At 42.3% G+C, this 27,493-nt stretch overlaps 1 long non-coding RNA gene across 2 annotated transcripts; it reads left to right on the top strand.

Moving 5' to 3' along the window:
• The first annotated feature begins 2,518 nt into the window (after positions 1-2,518).
• LOC147269366 (uncharacterized) lies at positions 2,519-26,366 on the top strand. 2 transcript variants are annotated; one of them, XR_015111433.1, is made up of 6 exons: positions 2,519-2,585; positions 10,351-10,472; positions 11,078-11,206; positions 14,900-14,958; positions 24,559-24,618; positions 26,025-26,366. It is a non-coding gene; the product is annotated as an uncharacterized LOC147269366 (long non-coding RNA). The 2 variants fall into 2 exon arrangements; XR_015111432.1 differs by lacking the exon at positions 2,519-2,585 and adding an exon at positions 9,926-10,029.
• Positions 26,367-27,493: the final 1,127 nt, after the last annotated feature.

The raw sequence follows: 27,493 nt of genomic DNA, 5'->3' as shown, positions 1-27,493 counted from the left end.
GTCTGACTGACTGATCCCGCGCTACAATGACTGGAACTCAACCTGTAGAGGCACACGTCCATATTTCTGAGCTGGTGAGGCTTGCAAAAGCGAAATAAAGAAGCTGCACGGTCATCTTCTGTCTGCAGACAGAAAGAAATCTCAATCTGGTGGTCCAGAACTGCAGGATGTGGGAAGAGATGAATATCGTGAGAGGGGAAAGACGAGGGGTGAGAGAGAGACAGAGAGAGGGGGAGAGTGAGAGAGAGAGAGAGAGAGAGAGAGAGAGAAGCAGCAGATTGGGACCTTGAATCTGGATGAGACTTGTTTCAAAGCAATGGGGTTGAGTGACCTAGTATTCAGTAATGATGAGCAGGCTCAGGGTGATTGCAGTCATGGTGGGGAAGGAGGGTGGGGGCTGGTGGCAGCGTGCCATGCGGTCACCCCCTCATCACATCAGATCACAAGGTTCTAATTAACTTCAGCACCACATCAGACCGCAATCAGCAGAACCACAGAGGAAATTAGATTTTTTTTTTTTTTTTTGTTCAGTGGCGTTCAAAAGCTCGGTGTTATAATGTATACCAGCCTTGTGTTTTTAATTAACATTTTGTGCTTAGGAAGCATGTTAACAGTATCCCTTAATGAGCTTTGAGGAAAATGAGCCTCAGAGAGGACAAAGGGCAACTTCCCCCTGTGTTTGCTGATGTGCTGTTCTTTATTCTAATACAATGAGATTAGTAATCATTGTTTAACTCCTCATTCAATATTGGCTCCATACATAATTCCCGTCTCTACCACTCTGTGTGGAGTAGAGCATTATCAAGGGAGGCCTTTTGTTTATTTTGATGACTAGCGTAATGAGATCTGTCAAGATTTTGAGGGACTTTACTGTATTGTTGTTGAAGTTGTTCTTATCCTCATAATGGCTTTTAATCTATTCATGAAGCCCACTTGCAATAAAAGCAGATGAACTACATGTACATTTTTGACTTAATTTGTCTTTACTACACATTGTGATTAAACATGTAATTGTCTCCACTAATTTACACATTAAAATATGTGACAACCTTTTATTTGTTGCTCCTTTTTGGCCCAAACTGTCAGCAAATATTTATGGGCTTAACAATAGCACCTAGTTTCAGTACCGTACTTGTAGTTTAAGGGGTGGGGCCATGGGTTTTGTGAGGAGCAGAAATTTATTTCAACAAAGAAAAAGTACAGAATATGTCTTTACACGCTCAGACATGAGTCAAACTGAACTTTCAGACCCTTTTGCTGGTATAAAATTCAAACTTTGGCCCATCTGAGAGAAAAAGTTTTTTTTATTATTATTTGTAGTTTCCAACCGATGCAACCAATGAATGGAAGTATGTTTTTTCTTCAACAGACTAGGTGAAATTTTGGAAATCCTGTCAATGGCTTCCTGCTCCTCACTGGTATATTTATTTCCCCTTGAATCTGACTGGTCAGTTACTATGTTTTCATCTTTGTCCTTGTGTGTTATAAATTGGACAGGCCTGTCACATCAAAGCTGACGGGATGTTTTAAGAGTTTTTTTTATATATATTTATTTCGGTTCGAGCAGCAAGGTGAATAATGCATCTCAACGTGCTACATGCACTGTTTTTATCATTAACATGCAGCTCCAGATATCTGGAGAATACTTATGAGTACCGGTGAAATGTTTGTGATGTTATTTATTTATGTTGCTCCTTTCAATTATTCATTTGTTTATTTATTCATGGAAGAAGTAACTGAAATCTGAAATTGGAAAATTCATTTTTGCTGAAGGGCACTTGGCCCCACGCTCTATCCCCTCCCTACAAAAAAAAAAAAAACGAAAAGGGGGGGAGCACATCAGATTTGTTAGTAATTGCTTTATGTGGTGTTTCCTTAAACTCACCAGAGGACGAGTCAGTAAAGAAAGAGAGAAGTGAGCGGAAGTTAAGGTGGAAAGAGGATGAGACTAATTCTGTTTTCCCTCCAAAACTTACAACTTAGCTTGTTGAGAGGGCTGAGCCGAGGTAACACGGCATGCTGTGTGTGGAAATCAAATGTTCTGAACACTCTGACAGGATTCTACAGGTTGGACTGGAGGCAGAAGTTCAGATAGAGAAAAAGCATAATAGGCTGTTCTTGCCTTCGGTTGTATCCGTGCCTTCACGCTCTTCTGGCCCCTCTGTGTTATTGTGTGCTCACTGTGTTTTCTTTAATTATATGGAGTGGGATTTTGTTCAATTTCACACTTGCACAAACATGCAGCAATTATCCCTGATAAGTGATAACCATTCACTGAACATTAGAGTGTGTTTATGTACGTGGGCAAGCATCCATGCATGTTTGTATTTATGTGGCACCGACTTCAGCCTTGTGTCATAAACTGCTCACAGACATAGAATTCCAATTAGCGTAAAATATAAAAAGTAGAACAGGTTTTTTTTTATGTCTATACATTAGCATATTTACAGATCTCTCAGTTATTTTGACTCTCTGTCCTTGAAATTCCTGTTTGTCTGTGTCTCCATTTGCATGAGTTGCCATGGAGGTGCAGGAGGTGACGGATACCCATACTGGTCAGAAGATGGAGAAGAACAGCGGGAAAGGTACAGACCATGTACACACATACGTGGACATGTTCAGTAAACAGGCTAAAGAGCTGTTTGCGGAGCTGGTTTCATATTGAATTAATTATGATCATTTTAATCATTCTAAACACATTTCTTGTAATACTTTTTCACCTTAATGGACCGGGCTGCACGGTGGTGCAGTGGTCAGCACTGTCGTCTCTCAGCAAGAAGGTTCCGGGTTCCAGTCCCAGCTCCAGCACAGGATCTTTCTGTGTGGAGTCTCCATGTTCTCCCTGTTCCTGTGTGGGTTCTCTCTGGTACTCCAGCTTCCTCCCACAGTCCAAAGACATCAAGAGGGGACGAGGCTGATTGATACTCTAAATTGACCGTAGGTGTGACTGTGAATGGTTGTCTGTCTCTATGTGTTGGCCCTGTGATGGACTGGTGACCTGTCCAGGCTGTACCCCGCCTCTTGCCCGTTGACGCTGGGATAGGCTCCAGCCCCCCCCCCCACCCCCACCCCCGCAACCCTTAATGTAGGAATAAGCGGAAGACAATGGATGGAAGGACCTTACTGCTGAAACGATCCTGTAGTATTAAACATCTAATCTTAATGTTCCGCACTGGATCAGAGTCTTCCAGATCTTCAATTCTGATTGTGAGAGGAACATTTATGGAACACACTGAGTAGAAACCTACAATGAGAGAGCTGACCAGGAAGCTTCACAAGCTTCAAAGTTGTTAGCTCGAGCGAGAGGCAAGACTGCAAAGTATTTAATCCATATTTTGATTTCTCAGAACATCTGGATTTCACACACATTTTTACCCTCTTTTTTTCTGCAAATTATTGCACAATCAAGCAGAAAAAAACTAAAAAAAACTGCCCTCCATGATTGTATTTTTCTGAAGTTGCGTACCTTTCTGTGAGATCTTAAGTCCCTTGGCACACCACTGTTAAATCATGTCTGTCTTGATTGAAGATGAAAATCTTTTAGTGGGAATCGTGCTGTTCAGAAGGCAGGCCAGCTACCGTGCTGCCTTGTGGAGCATCTTTTGCGAAAGCAACTCCTGGAATCAAACCACTAATCCAAAGAATAATCGTCTCTACACCCTGAGCCGCAGCCGTCCTGCAAATGCTCTGACATTAAAAAAATGCTCCATTGTGAAACCTGAACAAAAAGATGAGATTATTACATATATGCTACTTGAATCTGATGCATTTTTAAGTCTTGATGGTTGCTGTCTCCTTCATCTAGAAGTGAATTCAACTGATAGAGTCAAAATGGTGCAAAATGATGCAACTGGCTGAGTAACAATCCTGTCAGAAGATTGAGACTGCTATGTTCTCTAGTTCATTTTCCTTTATGTTTCCCACCACTCAGTGTCTCACAAACCCTCAAGTACACTGGTTTTTCTTCTATTGTGACAAGGTAATGATACAATTAGTAATTCACCTCTAAACCTGAACAATTTTAATGTGAGGCTCTCGGTGTCAAATCAATAAACATCAGAAATGTATATCTAAGTTAATACCATCAATAAGAATAACTGCAGTGTTTTATTTAGGATTTGGGAATAAAGTACTTTAAATGTTCTGGGATTGATGCAACTTCAGTATGGCCAGGTTGGAGTTTATCATTTATGTGCAGTCTAATGAATTTGGCTGAAAATGCAGCTTGAGTGGGACTCAGGAGGGTGGTCAGGCATGTCACGCTCCCTTCTTCAAGGTGTCAACAAACAGAGCACAGCCATGGAATGACAATTTGTATCATTTAATTAAAGCACGCTTCTCCTGGCACAGTTCATTTATTTTAATCTTGTTTATGCACCTTGATTGTTTCACAATATAGCCTTTTTTTAATTAGCTCAGATTGATTAAATTGCATTGATCCTGTGTCCTTATTAAAATACCCTCCCACCCCCACCCTCACAGCTCTCCTTCCTTATTTTTCATAATTAATGTGAGAGTGTGGCAGTTTGGGGGAAGCACCGGTGACAGTATGGCACAATTTGCAATCAATTGTTAGAATTATTTATGGCGCTCGCTGTCTGAGTAGCACAATGACAGGCGTTTTATGAGTTTGTGTGCCATTTGTGGTGATAGATGCAGATATGTGACAGTGCTGTAAGCGCACCAGATGAGAGATCAAGCAGCGCTCGCATGTTTAGTGTTAGCCAGTTCAGATCAAATGAGTTAGTGGAGATGTTGATGCAACCGAAATGACCTTGGATGCATATGTATGCAAGCGTGCATGCATGGCTGCATACATGCGCCCGCTAGTAGGAGAATCTCATTCCAAACCTAGTATTATTAATCTTGATTGATGACTCAGTTTATCTCTGGAATAACAATCCTGTGATACCCCTCACCACCACCACATCTACTGCCTCCCTCTCCCCACATCCTAGCATCCAATTCTTCTCCCCCATCACACCCCGGTAGGAAAATGATATTAGAAACAAAATGAGATTTGAAATTTTGTGTTTGACAAGCAGCTTGATGAAATGGTTTCATAGCTGGGCTTGATCCATGGAAATTTTATGCTAATAATACTGCTGGCCAAGCAGTCTAGTTGGAAATTAATCAGGGGGCTGGATGGAGAGGAGAGGAGAGGAGAGGAGAGGAGAGGAGAGGAGAGGAGAGGAGAGGAGGTTGCTAAACCCCCCCCCCCCCATTCCCTCTCTCCAGTTCTGAATCTCATCAGAAATAGCCATGGGGTGTTGTCTGTGTGATGGGGTACGGCGAGAAATAGGGAGTTAGAAAATTACGCTGCAGCTTAGCGCTGATTGATGCAGTAATGTATGCAGCCATGCAGCAAGCTGCCATATCATGGATTACGACTCTTCCCTTCTCAAGCAGTCCCTCTCTGCATTAGATGGGACACACGTGCTTTAGAAAACAACACACACATTCCTCTATTTAGCCCTCTCCTGATAATAGTCAATCTGTCCAGTTCAGCTTTTTTTAGTGTCTTATATCATTTTTCTTACAGTTTTATGTCCAGTTAGGTGTTTATCTAAATGGTGACAGAGAGCCACAGTGTCTTTCCTCAGACAAACATATACTGTTTCCCTCTCTCTCTCTCTCTCTCTCTCTCTCTCTGTGTGTATTTATTCCTCTCTAAACCCTGGGAGTCATCATTACAGAGTCACTAATGAAGTCATTATCAGATTTCACTCCTTTAAAACAACACAATTAGCCAGAACCCTTAATGATGTTTGCAAGTTAAATGCAAACTAATCGCTTTTTTTCCCTCGCTCTATCTATCTCTCTCTTTCTCTCTCTCTCTCTCTCTCTCTCTCTCTCTCTCTCTCTCTCTCTCTCTCTCACTCACTCATTTCCTATCTCCAGGCTTGGTGCTCACTTGGAATAAAGAGAGTAAATGAATCACTGAAGTGTTTCGTGTATGTGGGTGTGTTCGTGGGCGCATGCTACCAGTCTGTGTGATTTATTATTTTTACCTCGAGAGACATCTGTTACACTATTCCTTATTTTTGTAATGCATCATCAGCCAGAGGAAAAAACAATATTATCCAGTCTGGGTTATTGTACTCTGGAGTCTAATAATCTAATGTACACTAGAGCTAGTGTTATTAAAGTACCAGTAGTGCTGTAGGGAGATGGTAGGTACACATCTGTCTGTCCCTGAATCCCCAGTGGTGCTCCCATTCCTTTCTTGCACCCCATCAACGCATAAATTCACAACACACACCCTCACACACTCAGGCTCATATCTAGTTTTCTTGCTGTGGACAAGCCAGCAGGAGGCACTGAATCCTGCACAGAGGGGAGAAAGTGGACGACGCCGAGCCTCCGGCAACTTAGGACAGTTTCCAGCAACATAGCTCTCATATAGAGAGTAGACACAAGCTCAGAAAACAGGCCGAGGACAGGTGGTCGAGACAAATATGGGCATTATTCCTGAAACTTTCTTTGATAGACAGCAGAGAAATATGTGATGGAAGATGAGTACCAAAGAGGCTAACTTGCAACACGTTGACTTCTCCTCTGCAGCCTCACAAGCACTAGGCTGGCCTCAGTGAGCGAGCTCAGCAGGACAGGACTCCACAGGCTGGACTCGTCTCACTGAAAGTGCAATAGTCATCATCAACCATTGAGTCATTTTATGCTCTGTTTTTCTTTTCTTGCTAGCCATATGTCCAAAGGATTTTTGTTCATATTACAAATCTGCAATATTCTACATTCTATCTACTATTCAAAAAGTTGTAATTTGTCTGAGTCTGAGCTGCCTCCCTATCGTTTTGCAATATCAAGCTAATAGACAAACAGCAGCCAAAGCATAAGTTTGGTGGGAATGATGCTAATGCTATGAACCTGTAAGAAATATATTTTTTATCTACTATTTAGTTTATCAAAAAAATTGGTGCTTTTTCTGGCTGTCATCGATAGTCATTCATCGTCACAATATTGCAGGGAACATGGAGAGAACTGCACGGTTGAGTCATTAAAAAGTTTGACTGATGTGTGCATACACGTGTATGAAGATTGTATGTGTGCATTCATGCACATGAATTGTTTCATGCAACTGTGGATTTATTTACATTGCAAAGGAGGGTACATTCTCAAGACTGGATAGACAAAGAAGAAAGACCATCTCAGATGGACGACAGTGGAAAGTCACGCTAAGAGAGAGAAAGTGGGCGTCGACACCTGATGGAGACCTGGAGGTGGCCAAAGGTCTGATGGGGGGCTTAACTCCATCAGTGACTGAAGTGTGAAGATGCTGCTTCTCACACACTTTCATGCTCGTTTTCTACTCAACCCGAATCCCAATAAACAGAGACAAATCCCTGAGTCCTCAGTGCTGATCTTCCAGCATCAGCTCTGCCTGTGTGTTTCCACGGGACTCATGAATGCTGCTCCATTTATGTCAGATCTCAATTAGCAAAACAAAGCCTCTTAATCACACAGCTTTCCATGAGCGTGTGTCACATGCATGCACGCGCACACACACACACACGTGCACGCACACACACACACACACACACACACAGTCATAGTGGTTTACAGCAGCTCAAATAGTTGAGTTGCATTAGAATGAGTTGTGTTTGGCTCTCTATAGTCATTCTTTCTGATATATCTGATCTTTGTGGATCTGTGAGAAATGCACAGGTACCCATGCGTTGAGACTTGAGAGATGAGATAGTGAGTTTATTCATGTTTAATGTCCAATTTTTGTAAGATTTAATCTTATTTGGCTATAACCTTCATTTAGTTTATGTGATCCTGGAATCACATGCTGTAAAACGAAAAGAGAACACATTCTTAAAAAAATGATGAAAGCTATGAATTCTCCAGTTCTTGGGTGAAAAAGGCATTCCGCATAATGGAAATTCTTTTGTTACTTTCCTTGAAATCTTGGAAGAATGACAAAATAACACTAGAATTTGATTTGCTTGCAAAGAGACCACATTAAAACACACGGGTTGAATGGATTTTAAGTTTAAATGTATTTCTATTAAGAATATATTGTAATAAAATGAATGAGGATATAATTGTTTCAACAGCCAGTCCCAGCAGCAGTGTGCAGCTGGCCTTATATCAGCATTTCTGCAGTTGTTTTGCTCAGCAAGGATACATGCTAGGATACATGCAGAGAGGCTGGAATATTCTACATTTCTGTGGAATATCCTGGTTCATCGGGACAAAAGGAGTTTGTAATCAGACATTGTTGAGTGGTTTGTAGTTGTTTGGATGGCAAGTGAAAGCCCACATGGGATCTTGACAGTAAGTTTCCCATCTGTAGAATCTACAACTGAGGGTCTATTGATGGAACCTGTGTTGATTGAAGTCAGCCATTTATGAAATAGTTAGTGTTGATGTTCCCTCGACGTTCAGTGTACTGGACTAATGAATAGAGACAAACAAGTCCATCAGTTGGTGATTTTTCAGCAAAACAGAAAAACACATCTTGTGTTATTGATTACATGAATCGAACCATTGGCTGCTTGGTGACTGTCTAATGATTTTACTGTTATATTCTGCAGCCTTTTCATATCGCAGTCGTTCCTCCATGCCCAGACGGGAAGGGAGTGCCCATCAGTAGGCAGACCCTCGGCATGTTAAGTCCATACCCACAGCATTGACTAATTGTTTGTTATGTCAGTGCTTGTCGTGCCCGTTTGCCTTTAATGGAGTGTAGTGTGGTGATCCATCAGGCTGTCGAGCAAGCCCCATGTCAGTTGAAGTGGTTGTGTGTCAGTGGGGCAAGCGTGCTGTGCAGATGTGATTTACTGCCCTGCTCATTGTGCCGTGTTGCGCCTCGCCTCTTAGCCACGCGATGCAGCCCACTCTGCCGCTCTACTCTTCTCCGCCCCACCCAACACCACCACCTCCACCCCTCTCACCTCAGATTGATTACCAGTGCAACTGGCTCATGACACTCGCCGTCTTCTCGCAACCTTTTAGTGCCATTTTATAGATGTTTAGCACTCCTCATTTGGCTATTTATACATCTTTAAGTGGCCGTGAAATATAGATTTGTCTTGATGGGTGTCAACATTGGAGCTATGGAAGCAGAGCTCAGTGGCACACCATTATTTTAATGGTGTGAGATGAAGTGGCCACATGGCAGGAATATTTTTCAAACATACCTAAATGATATTGTTTTTATTTCCATGTAATATTTGAACTCATATTTAAGTCAAACCTAAAAGACTTGTTTCTTTATTACCATGTTTGCTTGGTGCTGGGATAGGAAAATAGAGAAGAGGTGATTGCAAGCACTGATGCACACACACACACACACACACACACACACACACACACACACACAGGAATCCACATATTCTGCAAGAATGTTAAGGAGTGAGAAAAATCTTTAACAGTAACATGGTGTGTGACCTGTCATCCACACGCATATATTTCACACTATTCACAGCCAAGGTCTCATAGGTAATTAGGTGCTGGCATCTACTCAGTGTGACATGCCAGTTAATTGAATAGTTAACACGTTAGAGGACGGCCCATGCAGATTGGAGGTGACACCTGTCAGAGAGCTGTTCTCTCCCAACCTAGGATATTTCCTGGTTACCCTGATGTCATCTTTGTGGAAAAACCAAATTAGAGGCAGACAGCTGGGGGTGCATCAGGTGTGGAGATAGCTTAAGGGTGGAGGAAAGCAGCCGCTCCTCTCCTCTGTCCTTCAAGAGGATTTGTTAAGCTTCGGGCACCCAGTCTTACTTCACCCCGGGGCATTTGTGACAGGATGCTGACAATTCTCTGAGTTTGCAAGTGTGTGTGTGTGTGTGTGTGTGTGTGTGTGTGTGTGTGTGTGTGTGTGTGTGTGTGTGTGTGTGTGTGTGTGTGTGTGTACACGTGTGCCCACATGCAGGATAGCAGTCCCTCCCTGTCCCCCAAAGGCCCTGCAGCAGTGTGCCCAAGGCATTCAAGAGTAGAGTATGCGGTGTGCAGAGGTGTGTCTGCTGCTCACCCAGCTCAAAGACATCTGTCTGGCAGGTAGACTGGCATTTTCAAAAGAATAACAGTTTATCAAAACTAGTCATTGCTCCCCTTCACGCCATAAACTTGACTGAGGATAGATATGTCTCGACTTGTGTTCTTGTCAAGTGGTGTTGCAGATTCTGTAAGTCCTGTGAGGGGGGGGGGGGGGGGGGGGGAGTGCAGTCAGCAGGAGATAACAGCTTTAGAGTTAATGGTTGTAATGGTACCTGCAGGCAGAGAGCAGGTTACCAGCTGGTCCTCCAAATGTTCTTCTCTACATGTGCAATTAAATTCACACACTAGACTCATTATGGGCTCTCACATCTTTCACAGCAGAGCAGGAAGAGGATGGAATGCTACACCAGGCAGGACTACAACCCCACGGTCTGACGGCAGTACAACTGTTGATCCAACACAGACAGGCTCAGCGAGGCCTCAGCAGCTCCAAAAAAATACAGGTAGGAGAGATTTTTGAAAAACAAATGCATTATACCGTCTTACATATCAAACCTCATCTTTTCATTTACCTCTATCATATTCTGTATTATCAGATGTGGCAGACACGCCTCCAGTGCCGGATTTGAAATATAGAGTGAGACTGTCACCTATGCGTGTGATGCGGCAGTTGCTTTTGGTAGACACTCATCAGAAAATTGCCCTTCAGTTTGCAGCACAAGGCTTCTCATGTTGTACTATCACATCTTCTCTACACAACATAGCCGCTCATATGTGACACACTTACCAAAAAAAAAAAAAAAAGATTCCGTCGTGCACGTCAAATTAATCTGCATGCACTCTGAAAAAAGTTCTGGAGACAAAAAAGTAAATAAAGTGGAAATACTTCAATTTCAAAAAGGTAAGTACTCGACAGGAGACTACACAAACAACTGCATGAATGCTTTGTAAACACTTACCTGCAAACGTCTTCTGTCAGCGCAGTATTGTGGATTTACAGCAGGCAGCACGGCTGGGACAAATATGTCTCAAGGATGAGTATTTGTGTGAGAGTGAATATTTATTTGTTTTCAAGTGTTCAGTGTGTCTCTTTCTGCTCCTGTTTCAGCTTGCATGACAGAATGGAAGGACTTTACTGTCAGTGGGTGGGCATCAGGAGCCGCTGGCAAAGGTGCCACAGACAGAGAGGGTCCACGAGGCATCTCTGCATGACTGAGCTTTAGCTGCGCAGCTACAGGTATACTGTATTCCCTCCGGTGCTTAGAGCTTCAACCTGAAATACTCACATCTCTCAGAGCTGTTAGGGTATGATTTATCATGAGACTGCATTTAATTTAAACCTAGTGTGATCCCTAGACAATATGAAAAACACCAGGAAGGAAGTCATCTATGCGAGACCTCACACAGATACTAGCTGACAGAATATTTTAGCACTGGGATTCTGGATGTCCTGTATCCGCTGTCTATCCGCAGCTCCGTCCCCATTCCTCTGGGCCATTTGTGTGGGCCAGCTGATCAATAGGTGGATAATTTCAGGTTCGGGCCCCTCGTGTGAATCAGATGTTTAACTTGCCAGCTGAAGTGGGACGGGAGCATCTTAACCAGCACCTTGGCAAAGGTCTCATGTTCACTCAGCCACTGGGGCTGCTGTAAGACCACCCGCTACCTGCCAATAGGCATTAGGGAGGATTTAGTAATTAAGTGATAGGCTGAGGACTAAATTGGGTGTTTGTGGGCTGGCGAGGTCCCTACAGCCATGCAGATAGGGGATTCTAATTGCCAGGAATATTGATCAGCCTGGTGAGAGGGGTGCATAGGGAATTCACTAGCCATCGATTAGCTGTTACTGCACCTCACTTGTCAATGGAAGAGGGAGGTGAGCATTGGAAAGGCTCCGGGGTTTTCCCACAGTATCCCTTACTACCACCACCACCACCACCACCACTGGCTCCTGACACACACATTCACATATTCAGCTAGTGACACAGCATGTAGAGCTAAACTTGTTTATGTGAAAACCAGTTTCTTGCAGGCAGCTGAAGCCAGCAGTGTGTTCCGCGGGAAACGGGAAACAGAAAGAAAGACTTTAAAGGAGGCTCATTGGAAGTATTTTATGTACTAATAAAGTGCCACTCTTCACCTCGGCTCATCTTTCTCTCCCTCTCCTCTGTGTTTTCCTTCCAACTCACTTTGTATGGGCTCTGACCCGTAGCTGTGGTCCTAGTTAATGATAGAGAGAGAGAAAGAGGGAGAGAGAGAGAGACAGAGAGAGAGAGAGTGGGGGGGCTGGGCTGGCCTGCCCTCTGATATTTAATTAGCAGCTCCACCTGCCTGTAAATACTCCCTGGGTAGCACTCATACATTTACACACACACTTACACACACTGATGAGGATCCTATTCTATTCACTTACAGACCAGTGACATATTACCATCACAAAATGCCCACAAAACCGTGCCAGCAGAATTAATAAACATCATTAAATGTTAAACTTTGCATTAACTTGAGGCTCTTTATACGCCTACCCGTGAATACACAGCTGCATCCACTATGGATGCGGGGTATTTCAATTTATTCTACACGCATGCCCACTACAGGTCAGATTATAGAAATAAAGGCAACACAATGAATGCAACAAAGAAAAGGAGCTGCTTTATCTGTTTTTAACATAAAATTAAAAAAAAAAGTGTTGCTAAGGATGAATTTCTTCACTCAAGCTCTTGACAAGGGATTTACTGTGTCTGGTGGTAAAATTTGCATCTCAGGAACTTTGACACACAGGCAGATGTGAAAATGCTGGTTTAATTGCACTAAATTTCCCATGACGAGTTCAAATAGAGACACACCAACCAGATCAGGGTCTTAGTTTGAGGATTTCATATGTGGTTTTGAGAGTATCTTTCAGTTTTGATAGATTTTCTGAAGAAAGCTCCCCTCTGAGTTACTTTACTCTTTGTCATCATGTCATTCAGGAGGGGTTCAGGTGATGAGGGTCAACAGATGCTACAGAAGCAGGGAGCGCTGAAGGAAAGGACCATTGACCATTGGAGGGACATGTGCTAATTAATAAGCTCAAACAGTTTTAGATCTCAAGCAGGTCAATCAAAAAAAGATAAACCATCCCAGCAAAAGAAAAAGATCTTGTGATTTAATTTCCCATTAGTCCCAATAACGACCCATCATATGAAGGGAAATTAGATCATAAGCTCCAACATGTAGCTTGTTGTTTGCTCCTAAAGTGGCTTACAACCACTTATCAAGAAGGCTCGTTCTTTGAAGTTAGGTTCCTTTAGTGTGTTATTTGCATCAAAAACATGATTTTATAGCCAAGTCTAGTGAGTAATTATTTGATCTATTTAACAAAAAAAACCTGACGCATCTTAGCTACCATGTTCAATTTGTGCTGAAATGAACTGCAGAAACAGAAGCAGTGGTAAGGTTTGCTGCACAGCAGTTTCTAGCCTAAGTCATTTAGAGCCTATTACAAAACATCAATATATTGATTGAAGGAAGAGTCTCAGTGTACTGCTCTGTAAACACGCGATTGCCTGTTTTATCTGCTTGAATCTTATCAGGATTTAAATCGTCTCTCCTTGAATTCATTCAGTCCTAGCCAGATTGATTTTTAGCCCATAATTTGGATCATTCCACTTTTGATTTGTTTGGTTAATTCTCAGAAGAATCAAATGTTGTACATGAAGCAGTAGGGGTGCTTAAATTACTACCGGAGCCCATCTTTTTCTTAAAAGTAAGCGATCTTGGTATATTAAGTCCATCTCCCGGTGAAGCTTTGGCACCATGCAAAAGCAGCCCAGGTGGCTTTGGGAGTTGGGAGCTCACGGGTCAGGTCATGATGAAGCATGAAAAGGCAGGGAAAGAAAGTTTGAAGTGGACAGACGCTGACTCGTAGACAAGCCAAAAGATACACATTCAAATTTGCTTCCAGAGATCAGAATTCCTCAAAATTATGATTTTGGATTTGAAGTTTTGGTCTTGTACACTATTATGTTTAGTGTCTGAGTTCAAATATTCTTTTAATGCACAGATTTTATACATTGATTTATTAAAAACCAAATCAAAGACTGAATTTTTCATTTTTTTTTAATCCTGTTTCTCAGCATGACTCATGAGACAGTGGTATAAACATACACCAGTGAAGAGGAACAGTCAGTCTGCTTATTCTGTCTCAACTCTGATGAATTTATTGAAACTGATCAGCCATCAGGCTCATCATACAATACATTTACTGTATGTCACTGTTTACACCTGTGCAGTGAAAAAGTATTCCTGTCGGTGATGGTTTGAATCCACGTTCCAATTTCAGTGTCTGATCTGTGTAATTTCCAAGGTCATTTTCTCATCTCTGAAAGGGGATTGTTCCCCACGCTTGTCCTCTGATTGAAGCCTAGCTACAACCATTTATACACCATAAGAGTCAGCCTCCAGCCATGCTCACAAATTGAATTAGTTTCAGTCTGAATTTGTGTTTCAAAACTAGTAATTATATTTTAACCCCAGAGGAAACAAGAGAAATGAGTCCTATCTTCAAAAGTCATGAAATTTGAGGATATATGATTTTACACCAACCAAAGGGACACACGTCTGAAGCACAGCAATTTACCAACCGTTCCTCTGTTAGCAAATTAAATCACACCACACTTGACATCTTTCAGAAAGTTAGATAAATCTGATGAAAAAGTTTCTCTCTCAATTACCATCTGAAATTAATCTCCTTAATCCCAATTTGATCTCTTTCATGCATATTAGGGGTATCTTTCATCTGCCCACCTATGTGCTTTAAATCTCCGTCACAGAGTAGGAACGTGACTGTCAAACTTAGTCCTGCAGCTCTGTGAGATTGGTGAGCTGATTAGGGGGTGATGAGGACGGAGGGGTGTGACTGACAGACTCTTACTTTCTCTGTCTGTAGCTGGAGGAGCAGGAGGGAGTATCCAGGGGTGAGGATGACAGAGCACCACCCAGAGGCAGGTATGATCCAGCTGCCCCTTATCACAACACAGTGCCACACACACACAAACACACAAGTCAGAGAGACACATTGTAGCTCAAGATGTAGAGCAGGTTATCTGGTAAATTCCTGGATTGTTCCTTTGCTCTTCCTTGCTAAGTGTCCATGAGCATCTTCAAGCAGTACAGGAATGTGTGTGTGAATGGGTAATCCTGGAGCTAGCAGGAGTTACCGAAAACAAAACGTGCACTCGCTACATGTAGCGTGCTAATATTACAGTGCAGAGAATAGGTACTGTAAACCTACCAACAGTAATTAGTTATTCTTCTGAGGGAGCAGAGCAACAATGAACCTACACATCTACAAAATAATCAATAACTACTACATGAAAACAGCATAAAAGTATAAGCAGGGGAAGTAAGCACCCAGAATACTCAACCTGCCTTTATAGCCACCCACGCATGATGCTGGGCTGGCGATCATGGAGCAATCAGGAACACGCTGCAATACAGCCATGGATGGATCACGAATGCCCAGTTGCTTATTAGCTAAGGAGCTTCAGCCTTCTCCCCAGAGCTTGTTGGCCATAGTGAGTCAGACTACAACTGGAGCACTAAAACCTGGCAATGCAGGGCTCCGTTCTTTTCAATTAGAAGGTGCCATTGTTGATGTAATGCCAAAGGGGAACGAGATACTTGTCGCTGCACCTCACCTCACCCGCATCTGCCTTCAGAACAGCACAAGTTTCTCAATAACTGGATCCGTCTGAAGAGTACCTTGGAAGTCTGACTTTGGGAGCCAGGGATCAGAGCTTCCATTTCTTGAAGGCTGGGTGAATGGTGACAGGACAGGGATTCCATACTGGTCAGTGGACTGACCCCCAATGCTGTTCAGTTGCACCAAGCTTGGCAGCTGACAAATGTCACTTTAAGCCTCAAAGGTCTTCTTCAAAACCTGTGGTTCTAGGCTACTGGCCTCCTGTGATACTGAGAGAACTGTCAGTTGACAGGCACAACTGGCATCCACTTTAGGTGCAATAAGAGTGCTACTCGTATTGTTTGATGAACATATTGGCCTTTTTGAGTCTTTATGATTTTTTTTGTAGCTTTGGTTATTTTAAGGTTTTTGGGGAATGCCTTCTCTTAGTTATGTCCCATTTTACAGCAAGGGTGAGTTTTCAATTCAGAATACGCACTTCTCTCCCCTTAAACTGTTCCCAACATCCAAGTAGCTCATCCCACAGTTGACAATGATCAGGCTTACTTGCACAGCAGCCCCCCCCCCCCCCCCCCTTTAAGCGGCACTTTGACCAGCCAGTGATCTACAAGCCCTGAGCATGGTTATGATGGTATGAGTGCACTCTAATAGAAAAGAAAAGGAGACTCATCTCCTCTCTCAACAGTGAGCATTAGTCTGAGATGGCCAGAGATGAGTAGGGGGGACAATGGTAGCCCCTTCACAGTGCATTCTGGTCATTAGAGTGGACGACAAAGCCTTTCTCAAGTGGAGTTGTAACCTCCAGAGGTCACTCTGTTCACTAATTGTACACTACAGGCAAGATTAGATTCTGTTGTGAAAAAGAGGAGAGACTGTAAGCTCTGCCTGTTCTATGTGTGCCCAAAGCTGATTAGATAATGAGGTCTTTTCCAGACTCAGAGTCTGGCTTTACGCGAATATTAAAAGCTTTCTGACATTATAAGCAATAGTTCAGGTTTTCCCATTTTAGCCAGTCGAATATCAATAACGTGGATCTCGTATTAGTGTTTTGTTTATTACATATCATTTTGGAGCTTTTTTCTGTTCTGTACAGAGACATATATTTTATTTTCTATGTGTGAATGACTGCATAAATGTGTATTAATCTGTATGTGCTGACTCTGAGCCAATAGCACATCTCTGGCTCATTTCTAAGGCCTGATGTCAGTCTCTTTAAGTGCCTCTGTCAGTGTCACGTGGTAACAGCAGCACTGCAGCATCTTAATTGGTTTAGGAAAAGCATCCTTGTCATTGTGCGGTCAGTAAACTCTGCCAGAGAAAATGAAGTCCGAGCTGCCCCCCCCCCCCCCACACACACACACACACACACACAGCCAGTCCAAACAAAAAAATAATGATTATGTGCCTTGTATATTTGTGCGTTCGCTGTCTGTTTTCACTTTTTGCTTTTAGAAATAATTGCTGTTGGTTGTGTGGCTGCATCAGAGTAAGGGCATTAATGATTCTCACTGGCCGTGAGGAAACACTGCGCTGCAGAGGGCGGGAGGGGTGCAATTCATTTTCTCCAACTAAACACGTGCGATTGTGCGTATTGGTGCCTGAATGTGTTTGGTCATTTATTTTTAGGCGTAGTTTTTGTCACTTTGTTGTGTGGTATGCAGCCTATAATAATTGTAAAATAATTGTTTGTGGAGTTGTTTGTGTTTTTGAATGACTTCAGTGCTCATGCGTGTTTGTTTGTGCATGAGTTTGCGTGCATGTGTGCGTGGCGTGTGTGTGTGTGTGTGTGTGTGTGTGTGTGTGTGTGTGTGTGTGTGGATGGCTGTCCTTTTGCAGGGATTAGTTGGTGAATGCTGCAAGAGGATGATCAGACTGGGAGCACACCAGGGTTGCTCTGCGATCACACAGGGATTATGGGGGATATGGAGCTGTAGTGCATTCCAGGGCCGCCTCCAGTTAGGCTCATCTCCGCCACGCTCTCCTCACACACACCACTTTAATTGCCTTTGCTTCTTTCATTACTTTTATTGCCTCTCCTCTGCATTGCATGCTCCCTGGGCTTGTGGAAAGGTCATTGTGATGGTGCTGGTGAACACACAGTCTCCCTCACTAGCAGAAATTGGCTGTGCTGCTGAAGCTAGGAAGCAAGTGACACCACAGGGTAGCCACTATCAGACTGCGTGCAGATTTTAATCACAATGTCTAGAATTTCAACCAAGACTGGGCATATACTGAGCTATATTTTTGAATGCCACCTAAAGAAATGAGGTGTTTCAATAGATGTTTGCTTTGGTGGTGTAGATCTAGACCAATGATCCCATCTCTGACTGGTTTAATTCACTCTGTGTAATTATTAATGCATAATCATTGTTAAAATGACTTCATCCCCAACACAGGGAGGAGATGAGCAGCAGTGTTAATGGTATTGGCAATATCTTGGCTCAGAGGCAGTGAAGGGATGACAGTCCTTGGAGAAGAGCCATCTTTGTGCCTTACTGTGTGTGTGTGTGTGTGTGTGTGTGTGTGTGTGCGTGTGTGTGTGTGTGTGTGTGTGTGTGTGTGTGCGTGCGTGCGTGTGTGTGTGTATGTGTGAGTATGAGAGTGTGTGTCCGGTCTGGGATTCTCAATTACTAACATTTTTAGTTCAGCTGAATTTTGGTTACATTTCACATTTTTGTATGGGGACTAAATACTGGCTGTTGCTGAGGACGGCCAGGCTTATCTTTTTTATACGCCTATCTGAAAATTATTCGACAAGATACAGTTTTTGTTCAATCAAATATTCATATTCACCATCAAATTTATCTACTTTTTACAAATCAGTTATATATTTGAATTTAGAAAATTAGTTGACAGCCCTTACTCCCAAAGCAGCCTGGGAGGAGTGTTTTTATCAGAGTAATTGGTCAATCCAAACTACACACCTCAATTATATAAATATAAGTTCTTTATTTTTTGGTATTTTCTCTTTTGAGGGTTTACATTCCAAGCTCAAGTGTGTGTGTGTGTGTGTGTGTGTGTGTGTGTGTGTGTGTGTGTGTGTGTGTGTGTGTGTGTGTGTGTGTGTGTGTAGAGCAATAGCAGTCGTAATTTGTTCAAACACAAACTTTTTTTTTTAAGAAATCTGTTTACTTTACTCCACTACATCTGTCCTTTGGTCTAAAGTGTGTGTGGTTCAAGATACACTCCACCATCAACCAAACTAATCCCAGTACATTAGTTAGGCCCTATTATATACCGTTCTCTGGCTGAGGTCTCTCCGCACATTCACAATAATTGGTTTTCATCCCAACAATAGCTAATACACATTTTATCATATCCCTGCACTGCTGCAGGCAAGCAAATGAAAAACTGGCACTGAAAATACGAGTAAAGCATGTAGATCATCCATCTCTGCCAAGAAAACGAGTGGACAGCGCAGACACAGACAGAGTTATATTTATGTGCTTTAGTCTCAAATCCAACAATGTGTGAAATATAGTGTTGTGTTTGTGTCCGTGTATGTATGTCTGTAAGTAAGTGCGTGTGTGAACACACTTCCACGTGCAGGAAGGTGCGAAAGCTCAGTAAATTGAGGTCAGGAGATGTAACGCCAAGCTTGACCAGAGGAAGATCGGAGAAGAGATAAAAATACGCTGAAAATAAACTAACTGGCCAAACCATCTAAATATTGTTTTGCAACGTCAGTTGTCAACTTCATTTTCAGTTTTTTAAATGGATATTAAACTGTCACACAATAACCCTTATCAGATCATTTCAGCTTTATGATAAACTAATTATTTTAGTGGATTGACACATTCTAATTTGCAAAGACGTAATTGTAAAAGCTTGTCAATCGTGAGTGACTCAGTGTTGTGCTGCTGATATAATCAAGGCTTTTTAAAGTATGTTAACAAACAAGGGCCTTGAGATTTACTCTAGATATATGCCTGATAAAGCTACCTAATACAAAGAAACCTATGAGAGAAATATTTTTTTAATGTCGTGCTTAGTCCCAACAAGTGTAAATAGGCTGAAAATAGTGTACATCCTTCTGGTGTAATTATTGAGTCCATTTTAGGGGTAAACGGACGGTTAATTAAGAGCACAGGGCGTACAGACCATTCGCAGTCTGAATCGACAATTTCAGGACCTTAAATCATTAAAAAATAAAAAAATTGTTCTCCTGTTTTGTTTCCAACTTACTGCAGTGCTTCAGTCATTTTCCTTCAAGCTCATGACACGCGTTTGCTGTTTTCTCAATCGATGCAAGAAGTTACACGAAGGGAGGGGAGGTTCTTCATGAGTTCAAGACATCTAACTGTCAGCAAATTACACTTTTTGGCGACGTATGGCTTGAATCTTGTGGAGATGGTATGGGTTGTGGTATGGCTCGGTTTTTTGGAAGACCTATTTTTGACAGTGAGAACATTCTTGAACAGATTTTGATGATATTATGGGAGAAGTATGCGCTCTCCGAGTGCCCTCTAGTTTATTGTGTGCTACCTTTGATCGGAGGATGCAGAGATCCTTTGAAGAAAGATGCTGACATTTTTTAGATTTGACCAGAGACAGTAAATTTAGTGTTAACTTTTGATGGTCTTCAAAAGGACAACAGTTCCCTTCCAAAAGCGAGTTCAAATCAATACAAGCTCTTTTCTGAGACTACATGTTTTGTTCTTTTTCCTGCCCACTCCTGAGACAGTGTCAGTGACAAAGCAGTGAGCTTTCAGACAGAGCGTGAGTGTTTCTGGAGTGGCTCATCTAAAACACGGGTCAATACGAACACTCACCAGCACGTCACTGACAGTATCACTGAAAAGCAAAGCTGCTGCATAACTCCCAGGATTTTATGGGCTGTCATGTTGATTTTTCTTGTTTTGGGATTAGCATAGGCCACAGTGTGTTTGTGTGACTAATGGTCTGTGCTCTCCGGCTGTGAAATCAGCAGCCTGAGAGCCCTGAACAGCCTGCACATCAGTGTTTGAAGGCTGTTGCCCTCTCGGGCTTTTCCTCAGGGCCCTGTTGCTAATGGAGCCCCGGCATATCTTGCCGAGCCAAGACTCTCCTTTACATACAACCTTGTGGAGCACTCTTCTCCTCTACGCACCCACGGTGACCCCCCACTGCAATCTGCCCAACTCTGGCCGAGCAGTGTGGCCAGGCCTCAACTGATGACTAATACTTGTTAACACCGAAGACGCATTTGTGCAGTTAGCTGGGAAATATGGAGGATGGCAGAGGGAGTCTGTGATCAAATGACATGTGCGGCTGAGGAAAAGGACGTATCACCTTGACTGATGGTCTGATTCTCTAGAGTTGCCAAACTTTTCACCTCACCGACCCAAGGACAGTTTCTCCTCTGGCCAGACAGACAGAGAAGTCCCAGTGACTGTTAGTCTCAACAAAACCACACAGGACACTTTTAAATAAACATGTCGCACAGGTATCACCATGGAAACATTTTCTAAATAATATATGAATTTTCTATGTTGCTCGAAAAAAGGTTATTTGTTGGTGGAATGATGTCCCACAGTTAAAGCCATCTCATTTACCCAGCCAACACCAGCATCCCTCAAAGTAAGCCAGATTTCTCTCTCCTGGCATTTGCCTGCACTACCTCCCTATCTGATATCCTCTCAAATTGAAAGGAGGGAAATTGGGGCTGATTGAAGGGATAAGATTTTGGTGGTAAAAGGACAGAGGCAGAGCCAGAGTGAGGGGGACGGATGCGAACCCAATCTGCTATGTGTTGACTGTACTGATTAGGGGCTTGTGCTAAGATGAGCCTCTCTATCCCTTCATTCCTTGTGTTTACTCTGAGCTTCACTACCCTACACAGGCATCACTGATACGAGTGGCCCGCCAACCCCTTCTCCTCCCAGCTTTAGCCACATCACCTGCATCACAGGAGGTACAAGTGCTCCTTTGTATGCTGAAGTGGCCCAATTTAAAAAGAAAAAAAAAGATGAAAGCTTAACGGGTACAAGATGTGGTTTGGTTGAGTTTCTTAATCCATTAGCAGTAGAGTAAGCAATGTAATGGGTAATAAGGGGAGATCAGTGACATGTCTTAATATTTGCTTGAGTTTACAGTGGTCTGGCAGCTAATTGTGTGTGTATATTTATGCCTGAGACTGGTGCAAACTCAGCCTATTAAGGAAGCAGTGTCCAGCTAATGTTTTGGGACATTCAAAAAGCCTGCAGGGAGCCTTGAGAACAGAGGTGGGCTGAAAGCAAACCAGGGAATAATAATAAATAGATAAATACGCAAATGGATGGCAAGAGAGAAGCTAGAAAATTGCACATCCATTCTCACGCAAGACTTTGTTTATTTATGCTGTTGGAAGGTCGGTCTGGACGCAGGTCGGTGGGGGCTGAGGGGCAGATGCACAGCCTTTCCCTCTCAGTGTATGGCTCCCTTGGTTTCATTAAGTGTCATTACCAGTACTTTCAGAAAGCTGGCCAGGCTGAGACCTGACATCCCCTCTACAGATAGTTAGCCATGCATATGGATGGATTTCTGATCCCTCTTATCCACCACTGAGGAGGGGGAATTGGGCCAGTGAGAAGGAGAGTAGGGGTCTTAAAGGGCGCAGTCATATCTGCCTTTAATGGCAAAGATGGAGCTATTACTTCAGTTGAGGGGCTGTGTTCATGCTTGGTTTGCTGTTGTGTATATGTCACACAGGTTATCAACATTGTGAGTGTTTCACTTAAGATTTTCCTTGTTATGACTATATGGGTCATGCACACTTGTGTCTGCACCATCAAAACAGATTTGACGGGAAGTACTGTATCTCCATGTCGCTCATGACAGCCTCCTAAAAAAAAGTTTTTTTCTGGCGAGCTATCTGTAAATGATTCAAACTAGAAAAAGAGTCTGCTCTCTTTTACTAAATTTGTGTTAAATATTTATTGCTGTAGAACTTTTACTCACAGTATACAAAGTGTACTTTGTTAAAATACATAGTAGGCCAGCTAGAAAAATAACAGTATACCTATGTTCAGTTGTAGTTCAAAAAAGAACTTCTGCTAGCTGTTATTAAAGTTTTTCTGGCTAGGTTAGTACTTTTACATGAGACGTGTTAACATTTCATGTTTGCCATTTGGTGACTACCTCAGTTGGCATTACCCCTCTTGCTGCATGAAAACCACATCTGAGCCAGCTAGCTAGCTAGCTAGTAGCAACCTAGACGGGGAAAATGGCAAGGTATAAAAATTAGTGAATAGTTTTCCATACAATGATAATATGGACAAGTTTCCTGAATAAATTGGGCATATCCTCGTGTTATTTTGCAAGAGTTCAATAACAACTGGTTAAACCAGATGTATCTACTGTGAAGGCACAGTGAGAATGAGGTACTAGAACTTAGATTTGAGTACCTCTATAATTAATACATAAAGTAAAATTCTAAAAATACAGCCTTCTAGTACTTTACTTTAGTTAACTCAATAAAAAGAACGAGAACTTTACTTTTTTTGTAAGCGCAGTTATACGATGTACCCACAGTGCAATTTTGAAGTGTGCATTTCTGGCAGCATGTTATTCATTAGCAATTTGCTCTTCCAGTTCACTTACTTTGACAATGTCCCCTGATTGATGGAGGGCCTTGTTCTGCTTATTTGTATATCAGGGAATGAAATATTCATATTGTATGCTTTTCTGAGCAGAAGTTATCTAGATTCAGTGAAATGGTACTTGGGATTAGATTTTCACAGCAGATTGCTGTTATTAAGGCGAAAAAGCCGACTCCTTTGAACAGCCATCTTCCTGGGAGGCAATCTATTTCTCTTTTACGCAGTCAGTGTGCTGGACCATGGCTCTTAATGCACTGAAGCAAAAGTGCTTCGGTCCGCAACCTTTCACGCCTTCAGCTCTCCCTTATGTGATTGAATAGTTAATAACTATGAGTCGCCTCTGAAAGCTCACTTCTCTTCTTTTTGTCTGTTTGGCTGCTGTACCTGCCCATTGCTTTGTCTGGCTGCATGTCTACTTGCCCTAGATGCCAAGTCGACTGATAGCCCACCTCTTCTCCACCAGCCCCTCTTACTTTTATCTTTGTCTCTCGCCTGACTTCCCGCTTGTGGCTATCCTAGTCTGTGCATCAGATTTTTTTTTTGGGGGGGGGGGGGGTGACTAGAGATCAGCTTTTTCATCTCCTCTATCTCTTCCTATTCACATTCACACACAAACACACACACACACACACACACACACACACACGCATACACCCTCGCACAGCTCATTAGCCCATCCTACGCTCACAGCTCTGGCAGAATGTGACCCTGCCTAATTGTGTACCATGCTCATTTGTTCTCCCTGCATGATGTGACGATTGCTTATTTATTCTCCTCAGGGCTCCCATCTCACATTAAAATGATTGCCTCATTTCATTCACTGCACATTTTCACAAGCTTTATTTGATAAGCGTGTTTCCCTCGGCATTCAAATCCCTTCTTTTCCCATGCTTAAAAGTTATAATTTTACTGAGGCACATTATTGTTCATACTTGGGATTGTTTCACCGGCTAATTATCTGTGTTAGGAAATAATTTTGCATGTGTGATCCTATTTATTCTGGTGGAATTGAGCAGCACAAAAGGGGCAGACATTAATGATGCAGCTGGAATGTTTGAGGAGCCAATTGTGTAAAACTGGCAGACGTGGTCAACAACAAGCTTAAGAGGGATTTGGACAGTGTGGAAGCTCAGGCCAAATAAGCAGAGCACATTTGCATTCTGTTAGATTTTACATCTGGTTAGAGAAGTGTTTTACAAAAAAGAGCCATCAAGCCTTTTTGCCCAATCATATAATAAGGAATTGTTTTGACACAGAAAAGAGTATAACAAGCAGTTGCTGATTGGGAATTTGAGCAGTATTGTTACGCTTCAGCAGCTGACAGTTGATCTTTTCTCCCTCCAGCTACTGTACATCGACCAGTCCGAGTGAGGCAGCGGATTCTGGAACCTTGTTTATTTACTGGTGAGTCAGTTTAGACTGAGACTTGTTATAGCGACAAGCACGACCTAAGTTTTATTGGCGCAGGGTTAGTAACCCAAATCATTGAGGGTCTTTTTGGCACACGCTGAAATGTTTTAATTATCGACCCGCAAACTGACACAAAGTGAAAAAGGTGACATGTTTGTAGACTGTGCTGGACTCCCTTCACCTCTATTTTGGCCTCAACTTTTAGCCAGTCTCAACTCCATCTGCACCTGAGCCCTGAGTCAAGCTACATAAATAGCATCTTTCTCTTTATGCTCCCTCTAAGAATCAGGTCAGCTGGTTTAGGGGTTGTCTTCTTGATCATATCGTGGCTCTGATGGATCCATCAGTGTTCATGATCCACCCAGTCTGTTGTTTCAGTTTTAAGAGTGAGCTATGTGTGACATTTGCTTTCTCTGCAGAAATTTACAATACACAATTTCTCTTAAGTTAGCTGGCACTCTGACAAGCTAGCAAGTGTTCCTGTTTCTGATGTTCCTGTTTCTGATTTGTCAAAAGTCACAAGACGTCAGATGAAGATGTTTTTTAAGAGCATTCTGAAAGCCAACATTTCTAGTTACCTGACCCCCCCCCCCCCCCCCCCTTCGGTAAAACATGCTGCAAAGCAATATATAGGCCTGATTAATATAACTAATTTGCTGGTGCTTAGGCCAATTTTAAATAATTTCATGGAGGCAGCATTGTTGTATGGCTGCTTGTTGTGATAGTTCCACCATGGCCCTCCGTAATTGTTCAAAAATTAATAACAAAAAAAAGCACATGGTTTGGACGCACTGCTTTGCTCCAATGGACTGAGGAAGTGCTGGGAAACAGACTCACGCAGGCTTTTTCAGGGAGATTTGTGTATGATATTAAATATTCATTCACATGGAACAGATTTTACTTGAATTCAGAACAGGTACAGTGTTGATGTCTTGCGCCTTGGTTCTTGACCTTGACTTGCCCCTCAAGGAATCCCCCAATAACGGATCCAATGTGTGTATGTCGAATTTTGAAACACTACCTGAAGTCCAGTGGCAGCAGCAGGTGATGATGTAGCTTTCAAGTGGGTGAAGTGGAGGAGTGAGCGTAGCTCTAATGTGTGTTTAAATACACAGCTGTGATTAGAAGGGTGTGTGACACTGCCTGAACTAGCTGGCACGCTTTTGGCTTCATTCTATAAATGACAAATGTATACATTTCTCAAATTTAAGTGCCAAAAAATGATGCTAGTATAGATATTCAAATTCAGGACCTGTATTAAGTTTCAAAGAGTATTGAGTTTTTGATAAAACAAACATTTAAATGCATTGTAGCTTGTTTTTCTGTCTTTGATCATCCATTTACTGTATGTATGGCCTAATGATGTCTCTTGTGCTTTAACTGTTCACTGATGGCTACAGGAGCTCTGATTAAAGGAGCGGAGACGCCACAGAAGGGAACAAGTGGCTTCCAACCTCTTGGAGCCCGAGCATCCCCCAGCAGCCACACACACGCTGCTGGAGTTAGAGGAGTTTTTGTTGGTCCAGGAGTGACAGACCTCATCATGGTGCGAGTCCCCAGGTAGATTTCATGGTATACATCACACACACTTTCCAGTTCTTCCAACAAACATATATCTATTGGTGTACAGTAGCACACAACAGCAGGACCTTTTCAAGCTCAATCAGTTTTGGGTTATTGGCAAGATTTAGGCTCTTTCATATATTTTGTTAGGTTTGTACTCTCATTTTATTGGGTCACTCTTGTGGGGGGGGGGGTTGTATCTTTGTTTTCTATATATTATTACATTTTGATGTCAAGGCATAAATGTAGTTGTACTTTCATTATTATTTAATAAGTTAAATACACTGAGTTGAATAAATGATGAATTATGACATAAAGGCTTGACTTTATCTCTGTAGATGGAAACCGTCATTATGTGCTGTATGGTTATTTTGTACTCAGCTAATCATTGTTTTCATCTCTTAATCATGACCTCAGCAGAGTTCTGGCTGTTGCTAACACAAACGCATGCTCAAGTTACTGTTTGTCGACTTCTACAAAAGAAAAGAGACGACTGATGTGTTTTGAAACCCTCTGTCACATAACTACTGAGCCACAGGGCCCAAAAGCCAATGTAGCCAAAATCTTAATGAACGTGAACTGACAGACAAGAAATTGCAGCCAAATGAAAGAATAATAAAGGCATCTAAACCTTAACAAGTCTGCCTTTGTTCTTCCACTCCACCCACTAGAAGTTGGCTGCTCGAATGCAGGCATTGTTGCAGCTTTGAGGGCAGCTCTGAGAGTTCCATGCCCATCGGCCTTCAATCACATGGGATGTCTGAGTTTGACAGTATAAAGTCTTTCTTCTAGAACAAAATAAGACCCCTAAGCAATAGTGGATGAGCTTTTAGTAACCACACGGTCCACAGGGAGGTAGACCAAGCATGGTAGTTCACTATACACAAAGTGTTGGTTAGGGATAAGACAATGGACCAGTAAAAACATTACCGGATGCTGCAATACTCTGGCATTTCTTACATTCGCTAATAGACGTAAACAGTATCTGTTGTTGTGTGTGGTACATACCATTTTACCACAGAGAAAATAAACTGATGTAAAAATGTATAAAGCCTCATATTTTCATTCGAGTTCTCGCTAAACGAGTTCATGAGCGGTGCTCGTGAAGCTCATCACCGCCAGGTAAATCTCTGCATTCACACTAGATGGCACTAGTGCGTTCTGTCAGCAGAGGTGGCAGCGTCCTGTTAGCCCTCTGCTTTATTTCATGTGTATATATATATATATATATATATATATATATATATATATATATATATATATATATATATATATATATAATCATAAGGTTCTCATAGACTTCACT

Source organism: Aulostomus chinensis, chromosome 2 (genome assembly GCF_037954235.1).
Source record: "Aulostomus chinensis isolate RoL2024-O1b breed Wild chromosome 2, RoL_Achi_v1.0, whole genome shotgun sequence".
Lineage (NCBI taxonomy): Eukaryota > Metazoa > Chordata > Actinopteri > Syngnathiformes > Aulostomidae > Aulostomus > Aulostomus chinensis.
This window is presented reverse-complemented; position numbering and strand designations above follow the sequence as displayed.